This window comes from Triturus cristatus, chromosome 1_2 (genome assembly GCF_964204655.1).
Source record: "Triturus cristatus chromosome 1_2, aTriCri1.1, whole genome shotgun sequence".
Taxonomy (NCBI): Eukaryota; Metazoa; Chordata; class Amphibia; order Caudata; family Salamandridae; genus Triturus; species Triturus cristatus.
Window position 1 is genome coordinate 87243387 of NC_140580.1, and position 15084 is coordinate 87258470.

At 44.1% G+C, this 15084-nt stretch overlaps 1 protein-coding gene across 8 annotated transcripts in view; it reads right to left on the minus strand.

Annotated features, from left to right (window-relative positions):
- Positions 1-14523, minus strand: part of PLEKHA1 (pleckstrin homology domain containing A1) — a 420928-nt gene extending 406405 nt beyond the window's left edge. For 5 of the 8 annotated variants that reach the window (XM_085602477.1, XM_085602505.1, XM_085602450.1 and 2 more), the window contains exon 1: positions 14377-14509. The gene's annotated coding sequence lies outside the window, so the exon portion shown is untranslated. Of the gene's footprint in view, positions 1-14366 lie in introns of all 8 variants that reach the window. The other 3 variants (XM_085602488.1, XM_085602461.1, XM_085602514.1) reach the window with 3 other exon arrangements.
- Positions 14524-15084: the final 561 nt, after the last annotated feature.

Sequence of the window (15084 nt, forward strand, 5' to 3'; positions counted from 1 at the left end):
GGAAAAAAGGTTATGGAACCCCAAGCAAGAACTATCCCAAATAGCCAAAAAAGGGCTAAGCACGGTGGGGATGAGTCCCAGCAGCTAAGGGGCTTAAATAACCATGACACCCCTACTCCATGGGGAGAGCAATCTGCATTCCTCTTTCCTATATACGCTCTCACTTAAAGCCAGCCGAAAGCAAAGTAAACACCAGACTCCTATGAAGACACAGCTTGCCATTTGACCTCGATCTTTGCATGCACAGCAAATGCGATGAGATAAGGTCTGTTTACAGAAAGGAAGCTCTTGGAAGGTTACTGGTAAATAGGGTTTTGGCATCAGGAGGGACAAAGTGAACCTGGAGAGCCTAAGCCAGCAAATGGAAAGCAAGAAAATGTGAGTTCCATACCACAAAGTCAATGGCAAGCAACGGGTGGAATGTATTCCCAGGTCAACTTTCAGAAACTCCCTAAGATGTCTTTCGCATACCAGACAGCTGCACTGTCTTGTAGGATGCAACATAATATAAATAAAAAATGAAGAAAACCAATCTATGTGCCGCGACAAGGATTTACAAACACACGCTAGTCCACAACAGTGACATTTCCCAAACAAACGTAGTTAATCGCAAATGTGTTTACTCCACCTTAACACTGGTGAGACGTTTTAGCAGCTGATAAAAATCTGGCATCTCTTGGTTTAAACTGTATGTCACATCTAGCGAGTGGATGAACACAGTACTACTACATTTACAAGTACCATGTTTCATGCTCCTTATCCAAAACTGGACCAAAACAATGTGAATTAGGGTTTCGTGACCTTAATGACATCATCTGCAGATAACATTGCAGTTGCTATATAAGTTCCAGGATTTCCTATCTCAAGGATTGGGTATAGCACAAAACTTAATCTTGGGAAAGTGTGCCTCACTGCGATTACCGACATGCCAAACAAATATTCCCGCTCTCTCTGTTAGCAGTTTTCCTTGAGGAGAGCTATTCCTAATCAGCTCCACAGTATATGGTTCTAAGATCAGTGTGGAATTTAATTTAGAATACTTTGTATGATCCACGTTTTCCCAGTATTCTCAAATGTTCAAATTAAAGAGGTACATGTGTAGGTGTAATACCCTTATTTTTCTTACGTTCCCTTCATGTACCCTGATTTCGTGCCAAATGTGAAAATTTAGGGATCCTGAAGGAGTCATCCTTGCTCTGAGACAGTGTCATTTAACTGGCTATGCTTGTCACTGGAGAACAAATTCAAGCAAACTGCGGCCCAAGTAGACATACGGGTAAGGCCAAATAAAACTCTTGAGATATAGCAGTGTGTCCTGATGCAAACCACTTTGACTCTTGCCAAGCAATTATAGACACCCCGGCAACTGAACCATACAGATGGTGGAAAGGGGCTATGAAAGTGTAAAAAAATAAAACATATTGGATGACCAGAAACTAAAAAAGTGGACCATCAAAGGAAACAAGAGTTACATATGAAATTGCACACACAACCTAGACAGCCAACTACCAAAAGGTTCAAAATATCACAGACAAATGCCACAAATCACCAGCAAGGTATCCACCCAATCAATCTTTAAATGGAAAGCTCCTTCCTAACACTGACCCATGAGGATTGTGAGTGGAGGCCTAAATCTTAAACAGTATCCAAAAGCACATGGGTCCACAGCTGGTAAGATATGGGTCCCTAGCATAGTCAGTAACAGGTAGAAAGCAAAAACATAACGGTGCCAGGGGTGAGAGCAGAGTCATGCAAAGAATAGATGTTCAAAGAACAGAGCGTGATACCCTTAACGCCTCGACTAGACCTAATGAAAGGGGCATTACAAGGGTCAAGCCCTTGCCTGAGATATCAAAGGATGAAGGTCTGAAGGTTTGGTCAAAGATTGACAGAAGATTCGTACCTATATCTGCTGTATGGTTTATAGTAGTTCATCATAGGGTGACTCCACGGACAAAGGGCTGACAACAGCACCTGGGCTTACTTAATGGATAAGAAATCAAGCCTTGCACTACTAGTGGGAGGTCCGCAGTGCTCCTTCTTTCTGGACCTTTCCTGCCAGGACACACACCTTGAATCACCAAGATAACCAGGGATGGCCTCCACCCCTGTTCCTCCTGTCCCCACTATGGAAAGAGGCTTATGCCTTCTGCACTGGGGATGGCATCCAAGGAGGGAAATTCTAAGCTCATTCACCACCCTTCCTACTGCACAGCAAACTGTGAAAGAATGGTTAAACTAAGAGCAGAGTTCTGCAATATGTGCTTCATTCTTTCAGGTGGCATTGCTGGTGAGGTGGCAGAACGTGCTATTTCTATAGCGCTTCATGACGCTCTCTGGCTGCTTCTAAATGCTGAGTGCTGTAAACAACAGCTACTATAAACTGCGTTAATGGTACTCAATTTTATGTTTTGGAAAGATTTAAAATGGAATCGATCTGGTCTGGATTCTGATTGTTGCCCTGAAGATCACTGCAGGTCACTAGCTCACCAAGCCCTCCTGAAGTCCATAATACACTTTCTGCCGAGTGCTGACTTGCCCACTGCACTTCTACTTCTTGGGTTCCAACGCAAGGGATGAAATGCACTTAGACAAAAGCATGCACATGGGTTTCTCGATTTCCTTTTCTTTGTTTGAGATCTTTATCTCGATCCTGGAGTGGGCATTACATTTAGCACGGCCCCTCTGAAGGAAATTTAACCACCTGGATTATTTCCTCTCTGGGGGCACCGTCTGGCGTTAAACTGTCCTAAACAGCTTCAATAGTTTTGCAACAAAAATATTATAAAACAGATGGTCTATCTGCCTTCTTCACATTCGTGGGAACTAAGTTGAACTTCATGGGGAGGATCTTGCTGCTGCCAGAGGACAACATGCTGGATTTTAAAACCATTGTATGAGCATAGTCAGCAAAATGATAAAATCACCAGGGGGAGTAGTACAAGATGTTATGTTAGCAGAACGTTTCTGCCCACCAAATCCTGGCATGGATGAAATTCTTACTTGCAAGTATATGTGTCACACTTACAACCTTTTTCCTAAACTTTGGTATGAAGGAATTAGGGCACGTTGCTCACACAAGGGAAGCAGTTTAATGGCGCACTGCTATACAAGCCCCAAGCTTGAAACATCACCACTAGCAGATGAAAACAGATCCATCTGTCAGGGATGATTTAAGAAAACATTATCAATTTGGAGCGATGTGTGCTCGAGTGGTTCAGTATATTAACCCCTTCAGCGCTGCGCGGATTCCCCCGCGGTGCTGAAGGGTTCGAGCGCGGGCGGGGCCATGACGGAACGGTTCCGTCATGAGCACAGCTCAACCGATGCTCATGACGGAACCGTTCCGTCATGGGCATGGAAGGGGTTAAGCAGGAAGAAGAGAACTGGAAATATCACTGGGCTGGAAAAGTTCCTCAATCATGGTGATATTGCCTTTATGGGAGCCCACTTGGTCAACAGATAAGACAATGTTCTGCTAGAACGGCTATATAGATGCTAAATTTGGAGTTAGTACTGGCTCAGTCAGTGGAGTAACGAAACTTGAGGGGGCGCCCTACAAAGTACAGGAGGGGGCCCACCTCCTCGGCCCACAACCTACCACTTTTGCTGATGGGGCCCGCTGGAGCTCTTGCCACCATCCCCCCCCCCCCCCCCCCCAACCCCTACACCGCAGGGCTGCAGGGGCTTATGTTACGCCACTGCACTTATTCTAAAAGAACATGTGGGAAGGCTTGTGAGGGATGTTAATGTTCAGAAACATTAAATTCAGAGCAAGGCACATATAGAGACTGAAGAATATAGTGGCCCATGCTCTCTTGTTTACAGTGATCTAGCGTGATGAATGCCTGGCAAGGTACTCAGATGATATTATTTCCAACAGAGCTATTCGACATGTCGTACATATCCTGTGCTTGACTTAGGCCCATAGAGCTGGCCAGGGAATGAGACCTCAGACGGAACAGAGGACGGCTCTGGCAGCAGGAATGAAGTACTGGAAATACCCATGCAGAGACCAGACAGTGGGCTCGAAGTGGTGGTGACTGCTCCTTTGGAAAACCGAGATTCAGTCAGGATTTCCATTGCGGGAAGCAGCGACAGTGCCCATCCCATAGCTGCTGCTGGTGAAGTCAGTGGGTGTCCAGAAATTGGGAAAACACCTCAGTGGGTGCCAAGGCACAGGTGGGGCGGAGAGAGCTTGAATACAGCGGGAGGCTGACAAAATCCATAGTCCCATGCCTCACCCAATCCAGTAATGAGAGCCCGGATTGGCTGCAAGGGAAGTGGCAGCAGACCCAAAAAGAGATTCAGCAGGTTGGACACTGGTGTGGTGCTGCAGGTATAATTTAGTCAAATTCATCTCTTTCCTAAAAAGGGGCCCTCACTGCGGCACCCCGGGGCCAACAATGCAGCCACAAATCTTGCCCCAATGTGAAACAGGGTAAGCTGAATATTGAATAATGAACACTGCTGATCGATAAGGGTACTGGAAGGAATTGCTGACAGCTCGAAGGCATGTAAACAAGAGAACGGGCCTTACTTGTGGGACTGCGCGACCCCGAAAACCGCCCTATGCCCAAGGTACACTGCCACTGTGTGAGAACACTGCAGCAGGTTCCCCTCCACAGGGTATGACGACAGTCACACATACGAGGACAGCAAGTGACAGAGAAGGCAATTATGAGGGCCCGGAAACACGTACTGTAGGACTCACAGAAGACATATTTATTACTGGCTCTACTGACTGAAAATGCCACTCACCACAGTCAGACTGGCAAGTCAGAAATGTTCTTAAGTATAGTACACACAGATTGTGCTTACTGCTAAGCAAAGGTACATAGCGAGTAACTGTTTAACAAGAGACCTTGCCGAGTGACCTTCCGGTGCGCTTGATAGTTCCTATATACTACAGAAAGCTGCATTGACAGATTCCCTCCATGGCTAATGGTAAATTATGACCTGCCTCCAAACAGGGGAAACCAAGTAAGTTCACCAAGCTACTGGCTGCTGTGGCAGACCACCAGAAATGTCACAATCACATCTGGTTGGTCCTAGAGGGCCACTGTTGAACAGCCCCTTCCTCTACAGATGTCATCCTGCTCACCACACAAGTAACCAGACAGGCAGCCTGCGCCCGATTTAAGCAGATACAATTCAACATAATCCACAAGGCTTACCTCTCACCCAAGTTACTACATGCCATATATCCCAGTAGGGGCCACCATGGTCCTTGGAGTGTGCAGGTGGCTGCGAATTTCAAGTATTGCCACAACTCCGCTGTGCATGAGGTGGGTAATATTGTATACAATTAACCAATGTTTATTGTGGCTCCTACCACACAACCCTAGATGGAAGCTGAGCAAACAATTTACAATGTTGGGCTTCATAGCGGCTAAAAGATGCATAGCTATGAGTTGGCTGGTGATGAAGCCCCCTACAAGGGTGGCATGGGAGAGAGATTGATTAGAGTGGGCGGCAGCAGAGGAGCTATACATATGGAGAACAAGTAGAGGTGCAAAGGTAGCCAATGTTATGCTTTCTTGGGATGTCATGATCCGGGTGCTATTGGAGCCAGAGGACAAAGTTCAACCCACCACAGACCATAATGGTTAGAGAGACGCCTTGATTGACACAGTGACCGGGGACTCGGGTGGAGGACCTACACTCTCATTGCATGTTGGGACTATGCGTCAGTTGGTTGGCGGAGACTAAGTCAATAATATTTTCTAAATGTCGATAGTCTTAATGGAAGCATGGGGGGTGGGGGAGATCTTTATATGCTATATTTGTTGTTACATTGATTTTGCTGCTGTGTGCACTTTTGATTGCCATACCCAAAGATATTTTCAATGCAATGCTACCGGGCATTGAACAACTATGGATTACCCCTATATGGTAAGCATTCGGAATAACAGTTTCTATCATCCACTGTATAATGGTCTGCTTTCTCAGTTTTTGCAGTTTCACTGAGTGAGCAAAAGGGACCGCCGTCTATTTTGTGATGTTCGACTATGGTACGGTAAGTTATATTGTACCGTCATTTGAAATGTCAATAAAGAAATCTTAAAAATAATTTTGGGTAAAAAGGATCCAGGCAGGCGCTAAAGGCAAAAATAAGGAAAGATTGGGTGTTTCCCTTTTAAGACAAAATGTCGTAGACAGGGTCACAGAGGCACAAGACTGTCTTACAACTGAAATATATTGCAAAGGACCTTAAAACGGCTGTGCAGCAGTTAAAAATGGCTTTAGGCGAACAATCTATGCATGCAAAGGATGAAGAAGTGTGGTTTCACACCAACAATTTGAGATTCATGGGATTCACTGAAGGATCTGAGAGAACTAACATGAACTCTTTCTAAAGACTTGGGGCCAGATGTACGACAGATTTTTGCATGCACAAATGGGTTTTAGACTCGTTTGCGCATGCAAAAAAAACTATGGCCCATGTACTAACCATATTTTGCGAGTCGCAACTTAAATAGCGACTCACAAAATAGGGTTAGCGACTCGCTATTAGGAATGGGCGCTTCAAGTGCATCCCTTCCTAATAGCGAGTCTGAACCCTATGTAAGAATGTTTTGCGACCGCAATTGCGGTCGCAAAACACTTGCAGTTTACCACCCTCTTTAAAAGGGTAGCAGACCATTCGCAAACGGAAAGGGGTCCCCAGGAGACCCCTTCCCCTTTCTGAATGGGTAAGCAAACATTTTGTCAGAGCAGGCAGTGGTCCCAGGGACCACTACCTGCCCTTACATTTTTTTTAAAAAGTTTCCATTTTTATTTTAAATGCATCCCATTTTCCTTTAAGGAAAACAGGCTGCATAAAAAAACTGCTTTATTTAAAAGCAGTCCCAGACATGGAGGTCTGCTGACACCAGCAGGCCACCATCTCTGGGAGAACCAGCCATTGCCAATGAGGTTGCAAATTGCGACAGCCTCATTAATATGCATAAGGCATGCAATTTGCGACCCAATTGGGAATAGCAAACAGTGTCTCAGACACTGTTGTACATTGGCAATTGCGACTCGCACTTTGGCGCAATTTGCGAGTCGCAATTGCCAATGGTCGGACATCTGGCCATTGGTTCAAAGAATTCAATCTTTACCCTTCCTGATTGAGCTGTGAGCTCGTTCTCTCAGCCCCAGGCCTCCTCCAAAGGAGCCAGCCCGTCACTTTATCGCTCAGTTCTTGAACTGAACCACATCCTGCGTACAGTTATATAACAAGCATTGGCATAGCCAATAGGTCTCGCCTTTGGGACCTTATAAGTATTTAGCCATGCAACAGTTGCATAACTAAATACTTATAAGGTCCCAAAAGCGAGACCTATTGGCAATGCCAAGCGGCCGTGCGGCCATGAAAGTGAAAGTGATCGCGATCACGATCAAACATCACTGTACCTCTAGGCTGGCCTGGTAGCACTTTTTGGAGCCCTCTCAATAAGTCTCGCCAGACCAGCGCATGCGCTGGGTCAGGCGAGACCTAAAAAGAGAGGTCAGTTTGGAAGGTAGAGAATCCTCATGTTTCCCGGCTACAGGAAACACATACAACTCTTTTGCATGTTTCCTTGCTGTGTAACTATGATATGATGCTCTTGTATCCACACGTGGAAAGAGCTTTTACAAATAAGTAGGAATGTCTGTCCATGTATTCTGTTGGTCTATAAGCATTGTATACGTTTTATGATAATGTAAAAAAAGTAGTTTCTGAGGTGTTTATACAAATATGTAATGATGGTCTTTTAAATTAACAGCCTTGAAAAAGTTGTCGTTTTGATGAAACACATGTCGGCTGTGTGTCTTTCATCTGATACTGACCTTCGTGTTGACAAATTTTGGATTCTTTGAAAATAAAAAGTCGGATCCGTTTTTACTGGCACACCAAAAAAACAACACTTGTGTAGTGCTCTGGATTTCTTAATAATTTGTTAATGTATAGATTTTCATATATTTGGGTACACTATTGAGGTGGCATAGTGTTGGTCCGTTGTAGCACATGTTATTCCTGTGTTATCTGTACTTGCCATAGATTTTAGGTCGGATGTGCAAGCAGCCTGTTATTACCACTGACATTCCTGTTTCTAGGTGGAGAAAGGAATAACAGAAGCCACAGGCAAAACAAAACTACGGTCTGGTGATCAGTTATGGCTGTGTGTCAAAGGCTGAGGCGAGAGCCATAATGGCCATCTGGAAGGATCACGTTGGTTTGAGGAGCACAGATGTTTAGAACTTTAGCGTGACTGGTAGTTCGGGCGACTGTCAGTTTATGATATTTTGTGGACTACTTTCAAGCAGCCTGAAGCAAGTGGCGCTGCCAGGGCTTTTAAGTGGGCCAGGTCCCTCCAAGTCTCAGACCCGTTAGTAATCAAATACAGACAATGGCATGGGTCCCTTTTGGGTCCTATAGTCATATCCTTATCTTTACTAACAAAAACTCTGATAGATTTCTGAAAAATGAATGTAAAAAATGTTATGGTAATCCATATCACTGATTTACTTCCTGTTTACATTTCACATGTTTAACCCTCTCAGGGAATGTAAGATTAAGTAATATATTTCCATGATTTTGTATTTCCATATTTTCTGTCGTGTAGCAGACTACTCTTATACAGTGCATACTTTGAACTAAGCTGCCTCCAGGTGCTGATAATGGGCCACGTTTGAGAGCTCTGAAATTGAGGCTGAAGCCAGTGAGTTTCTCACAGTGCTGTCAGTGGGTCAAAAGGTCTTCATAATATATCCTCATCCATCCTTGGCCTCTCTGCAAGGAGCTCAGAGCAATGGGCACATGTTGCAGTTGAAATTCTGTGGAAATGTGTGTGAAGGAGGTACACAGTGGTAAGGACGAAAAAAAAAATACAGTTCTTCAGGTGAGTGTGTGTGTTGTGTGCTTCGGGACTGAAAGTGAAGGAGATGCGAGGTAGTGCATTCATGAGAGTGAAAAGAAGAAAAGGAAACAGATGAGATGCAATATATGTAGATGGATGAGATGTGGAGAGAAAAAGAAGGTCTAACATTAAGTAAACATAACGTGAGTGACTGGGCGGACAGATCACCGACCCGTAAACAAAAGAGACGAGTAAAGAGCTAGCATACAGCAAGACGCCGGTGACAGATGGCTTGCCAGCGGGATTTTACCAATCATAAGCAGAACATTGGGCCCTGAAATTAGCAGACATGTTTGTGAGGGCCCTAGAAAGCACTAGGCTGCCAGACACTACCAGGGGCACTTCTAATGTGCATCCCCAAGCTCCAGGGAGAAGCACTGGCTGTCACTGCCTATAAACCCTTGTCGATGTTAATTTAGACTATAACCCTGAGTAAAATACTGGACAACTGCATAAAACCACATTTGACAACATTCATTCATCTGGATCAAGGCGGCTTCATGCCTCAGCACAACACATCCCAAAATATCAGGTGACTGTTTAAGGAGATGGAGGAAACTCTGGCACAGTATCATATCAGAGGCATCTGAGGTCAACAGGAGCAACAGCAAGGATGCCTCCTGTCCCCATTACTCTTTGCACTAGCAGTGGAACCATTGGCTTGTGTGGGTAAGGACATTCCCCTGGGTGATGGGGAACATGTCTCGTTATTTGCGGACTATATGCCTTTGTATTTGAGAAATAAAGAGATGGGGAGCCTCTAAAGTATAAACCTGCTGCAAGACCCTGGGCAAGTGTCAGGACCTCCACAAATTGGTCTATAACTTGCACATTTCCGGTCTCTTCCATTGAACAGGTCTCGCCACACCCAACTGAACATACTGGCATTCTCTGGGAACCCCCCCCCCCCACCCCCGAGTACTTCGGTAGCTGAGAGCTGACATATACCATAATGCAACAGACATCAGGGAATGGAACGTGGGAGTTGTGCTGAAAGGGAATGTTCAATTTTGACGATCACTGAAACTACCAATCATGGAACAGGTTACTTTATCGAAAATTGCGATGTTACCAAGAGTTCTTTATTACTTTGCGAACCTACCAATTTGGGTTCCCAAGACGTGGCTTAGGGAACTAAACACTTTACTGCGAGAGCTGATATGGTATGGAGGTCAGCATCAGGTCTCCCTAGAAGTATTGCAGCGCCCAACAGCGTTGAGGGGCTTGGGAGTCTAAGACTTCGAGACATATTCTTGTCCACCCAACTGCACTGGCGGACACAAATACTTGCGGGTCTAAACAGGAAAGATCTGAGGGATGCAGAGGACCCCCAAAAGACGGGGGTTATAACTACAATGCTTCTTGGAGTGAAGCTGAAACGGGCACGTCGGCCCACAATGTTCACTATAGCGTCTCATTGCTGGAGAACAGCTTTTAAAAAAACTTGGCAGCATAAGCTTGATAAAGCTTTATGCACCTTCACTTTCATTGAAAAGTCTTCCTATCTCCAAAGGGGTTTCTTCCCCAAACGAAGAATGAGGGAGTGGGCGGCGATTAATACTATGGTAGACCGGTTGGGGAGGGAAATGGGGTGAAATCAGGAAGACTATGCAATATGGACACTATGATGGAGGAGAATGGCTTACCCCAAACACAATTCTGACCTACGCTAAGGAGAACGATATCTCAGATGTGGGGAGGTCCCCTTTCTGAACCACAGACAAATGATTTATTACAGACACTGGTCACTTTTGGAGAGGGAAATAGATTAACATCTGTGCTTTACAAAATGGCTTTGTTTATGGCTCTCCCTGAACTGACAATGCTCCGCGACAGATGGGAGGCACTGCTCAAAAGAGAATTCCAGGTAAAAAAATGGGATCAAACTTTAGAACAAGTACTTAAGGTCTATGGGAACGCCAGATACAACTATACGAAGTTTAATTATTTACACATAACATACCTCTCCCTTCAGATTGAATATACCGAAACAAGCTGATACAATGCTCCCACTGTGCAGTTAGATGGCGATTTTGTGCATATGGTGTGAACCTGCCCATTGATAGAGAGATTTGGGATCAAAGTTGCAGAGGAGGTAGAGTGCACACTCAACAGACAAAATGTACTCCAAGTGGAAATATGTCTCATGGCTTATGTCTGCACCGGCCAGAAAAAGCTCAAAAAAATTGAGTAATAAAATCTTGGCCCATGCTGTAGCCTGGAGGGATATAGCATTACATTGGAAGTCGACTGAGGACGTGGGAAACTGGGCTGTTGCGGAAGGGGCAGCTCTGTGAAAGGGCATCGGGGATTCCACAAAAGGCCCATTGCTTAACTCTGGTTGAAAGTATTGACAGCCTTCCATAATAAAGACCCTGAGGAGGAGCCGAGAGTTCAGACCTCTACGTGACCAAGGCAGGAAGGGTATATGGGCCCATGGGTGAATTACCCAGCTTCATCAGCACATCGTCTATGTCACTTATTAGCAACACTCTTAGTATTAGGCGTGGTACTAGAGTCTAGGGGAGGTGGAAGGAGAGGGATGTACAGCACAAGAACTATCTAGAAGCACGTAGGCGAAATAGCTATCAAGGTTATGACATATTGTTTACATGCTATGATTACAAAGCTCTGAACGGACAAGCAGAGGAGATGTATAAATGAATCAATGGCATGCTCCCTAAATGTGTAACACCACCATCTTGGCTGACAAAGTAACACTACTAACATCTGGGCTGACAATTTACATTTGGAAATGTTGCAGTGCCAATACTTGAGGGGAAAAAAAAAAATGAACAAATACAGTTTAAACTAAACAATTGAGAGTCACTGAGACTCTCTGAAGATCACAACCCCTTCAAAAGGCCTCTGTAACGTTTCAATGATTTTCAATTTCAGTATTGAAAATTTTCAATATTATTTACAAGAAAATCATTGTTTCTAATTTATCGTAGACCGCTACAGAACAGTCCCAGCTGGTTTTAGATCCATGTCAGTTATTGTGTTATACATCTGGTGCAGTAACAAAAAGCTCAGAGGGGTACCAGACGGGTAGCCAAGACCTGGCTCTTCGAACAGTAGCAGCTTCCCCCCCCCCCCCCCCCCCCAGCGCCTTGAGACCCTCGCGGGTATGAAGTGCGCTTTACAAATGCCATGATTGATTGAAAAATACCAGTTGGGTGAATGACACGCTATTGAAACCACAAAAATTTAGTCTACAGAGAGACGCCCTTAACGACATAGGCACAATTTAGTCTACAGAGAGACGCCCTTAACGACATAGGCACCACCTCTTTAAGAGATCCTGAAGGAGCGGGTAATATAAAATGTTGTATACTCCCCATTTCTGCATGTTCATACTAATTAGAATAATCTATTAATTATAATAAAATTAACGTGTGTGGAGTGGTAATTAATCAACCTTAATAATGTAAGAATTACATACACATAGGGGAATTAGTGAGGGATTAACATTTTATAAGCTATTTCCATGTTTTAATTACGATTTGTGTTTGTTTCGCTTAAGTTACCCATTTGGGCCTAAACAAAGATGGCTGACCGAGACACCCGACGTGACTACTACCGTTTCACGAGGTTTCTAGTGAAGTGCGCCTGCGCCACCGCAAGCAACAGTGGCCTCGTCCTGACCCATGCATGATGTACCCATCAAGGTCACACCGGGAGAATTGCCAAGTTCACGAAACAAAGAACTGTCTTTAAAACAGGAACCAGCAAGTGTGATGACCTAACTCAATAGTCTATGTGAGAACTTTACCGAATGACCCCAAACCAGCCAATCAGGACTGCCTAAAACTGATTTTTGTTACATTTTGACGTTAATTTCGTTATAAAAAGATGGTAGAATAGTGAGTTGACACGGATCTTTTCCTGATTCCTGACGTTATGCTGACGGAGAGGACAGTGACACTGCTGGACAGCTGTTTCCCCGAATCTTTGACAGACTGAATCGTTGCCTGACTTTGATGAATTAAAGATTATCATGACTTGATTGACTTAGAGGACGACTAATAGCCAGACTAGGTAAATATGATGTTCTGTATTTGAACTACTGAATTATTAAAATTTTGCAATTAATTAGATAAAAAGAATGGATCTACAGACAAATGTGTTGGGCTGTTTATTGAAGAGATTAGAATGAGATTGAATATAAAATAGAAGAATTGAATCACTAATTATCCAAATTCAACTAATTTGATCCATCGATTAAATGGAGGGAATAGCTCGAGATTCTAGGTCTAATAAAGATATTCAATGTATATTCATGTAAATTAGGTTCCTCAGGTGAATAGGTATTCCTTTCATGTCAGCGATTGGAAACGTATCCCTCCCGTAAGAGCAGATCAGGTTAGTATGAGCGTTGGTGTTATGGGCCCCACCAATGAATTTATGGAGTGAAAGTGCTAGTGTGATGTTTGGTCTGTAATGAAGGGAGGATTTGACATTCTACGCTGCATTAATCCCATCCACTTTTTCATCCCACTGGTATAAGAAGGCAATAGAGGAAGGGAGGAAAGAGGGACAGGAGGAAAGGGGACGGGGAGTGGGGGAAGGGAAGAGAGAAAGGGAAGGAATGAGGAAAGGAGAAACAGAAAGGGAAAAAAGGGGAAAAGAAAGGTAGGGAGAGAAAGAGTCAAAAGAGAAAGCTATTTCTGGGCCAAGAAAGGGGGGCACATCTCCACAGACTTCGGTTTTCACGAGTATGGGTCCTGGGCGTCAATTGTCAATTACACCGATTGCAGAAAGGAATCAAAGCGACACTGATGTAAAAGAACGCAAGCCGTCACCCACTGTGAAACTTAGGGAAAATCCCATAAAAGCCACTCATTATAATTTAGTAAGAAAATGAGCAAGAGAGCTGAAGTGCTCTAGTAGAAATTCAACTATATGAATATCTTTCTGATAGTTGTGACGTGAGTTACCAGGTTTGGAAGACAGCAATGTTTCTGCGTCAAGGGAATCACGGCTGCACATATAGAAACCTCTAATTCGAAAACACACAAGTAATAAAAAGTAGTCACTCCAAGTTGATCGCTGTTCAAGGCTATCGTACATTTCCATACGTGTTAAGAAATAGTTGTGGTAAACAAATTACATTTTTGCATCTACATCACTGCTGCTTATATTTTTGGGACTGGCTTTTACTTTTTCGATCTTCTCTAAAACTCCGGTCGCTGTGCGTTTCTGTATGTGTAGGTTTAGAGGGTGAACCCCCTGGCCCACCCTACTGCTTTCTTCCTTTATGCTTTCCCCTATTAAGTCCCTTTTATTGTGTAGCTTTAATAATGGGGCGGTGAAGTACCATACCCCCTCTGTCCCTTTCACCAGCCCCGTTCCCCTTCAAACCACCATTCACGGTGGACAGAGGCAACCTCACCAGCAAACGTGAAACCGCTTGCCTCCTTTGACATGGGACTTTAAACTTTTCCCAACTCTAGCGCACCTCCCCTTCCCCCGTACCTCTTCTTACCACTTTCGTCGTCCAGAACTCTCATTCCATCGTACATTTTTCCTTCAAAGTTCAGCCCCTCCTTTGCCGTTTTCACCTTGCCTGCTGGGAAACATTTCGCTGTAACCATCGTAAAGCGTGGCGGCCATCTTTTAGTGTAAATGTTCTGCATTTTACAATGTAACAATTACCAATGTAAATGTCCTGAGATTTACATTTATTTAATGAACAGCTTTTTATATTTTTTGTCACCACGACCTTTCACTAGAGTAACTTGTCGATTTTCGAGGAACGATTCTTTATATAATGATCTTATTGTTCCGGGTTTTTTTTACTCCCAATTGGAATTCAACTATCGGATATTCATTCAGGTTTGATCTTTTCCAGTTAAAGAAGGTGGGATAACAAGAAGGGGTACACAGTACAGAAAAGTACACCCTACCAAGCGGATAATAACTTGAGATGGTCTAAGTAAATTACAGTGGAGCGGTAATTGGTGGTCGCGTTCAAGCACTCAAGGAACTGTATTTCACGGCACTCTCCCATACAACAATTATCTGGCTGTCACCTACAAAAAGGGGGGCGGGGCTGTGGTACAGAACCAGATCTGTAATTCAAATATATGATCCCGACATATAAATGGGACCAGGAAACGAACCACAGAGCTTAAAGAACTTTACTGACCCGGAAGTGATTTAGCGTGTGTTACCAATTTTAGACAGGAGCCGG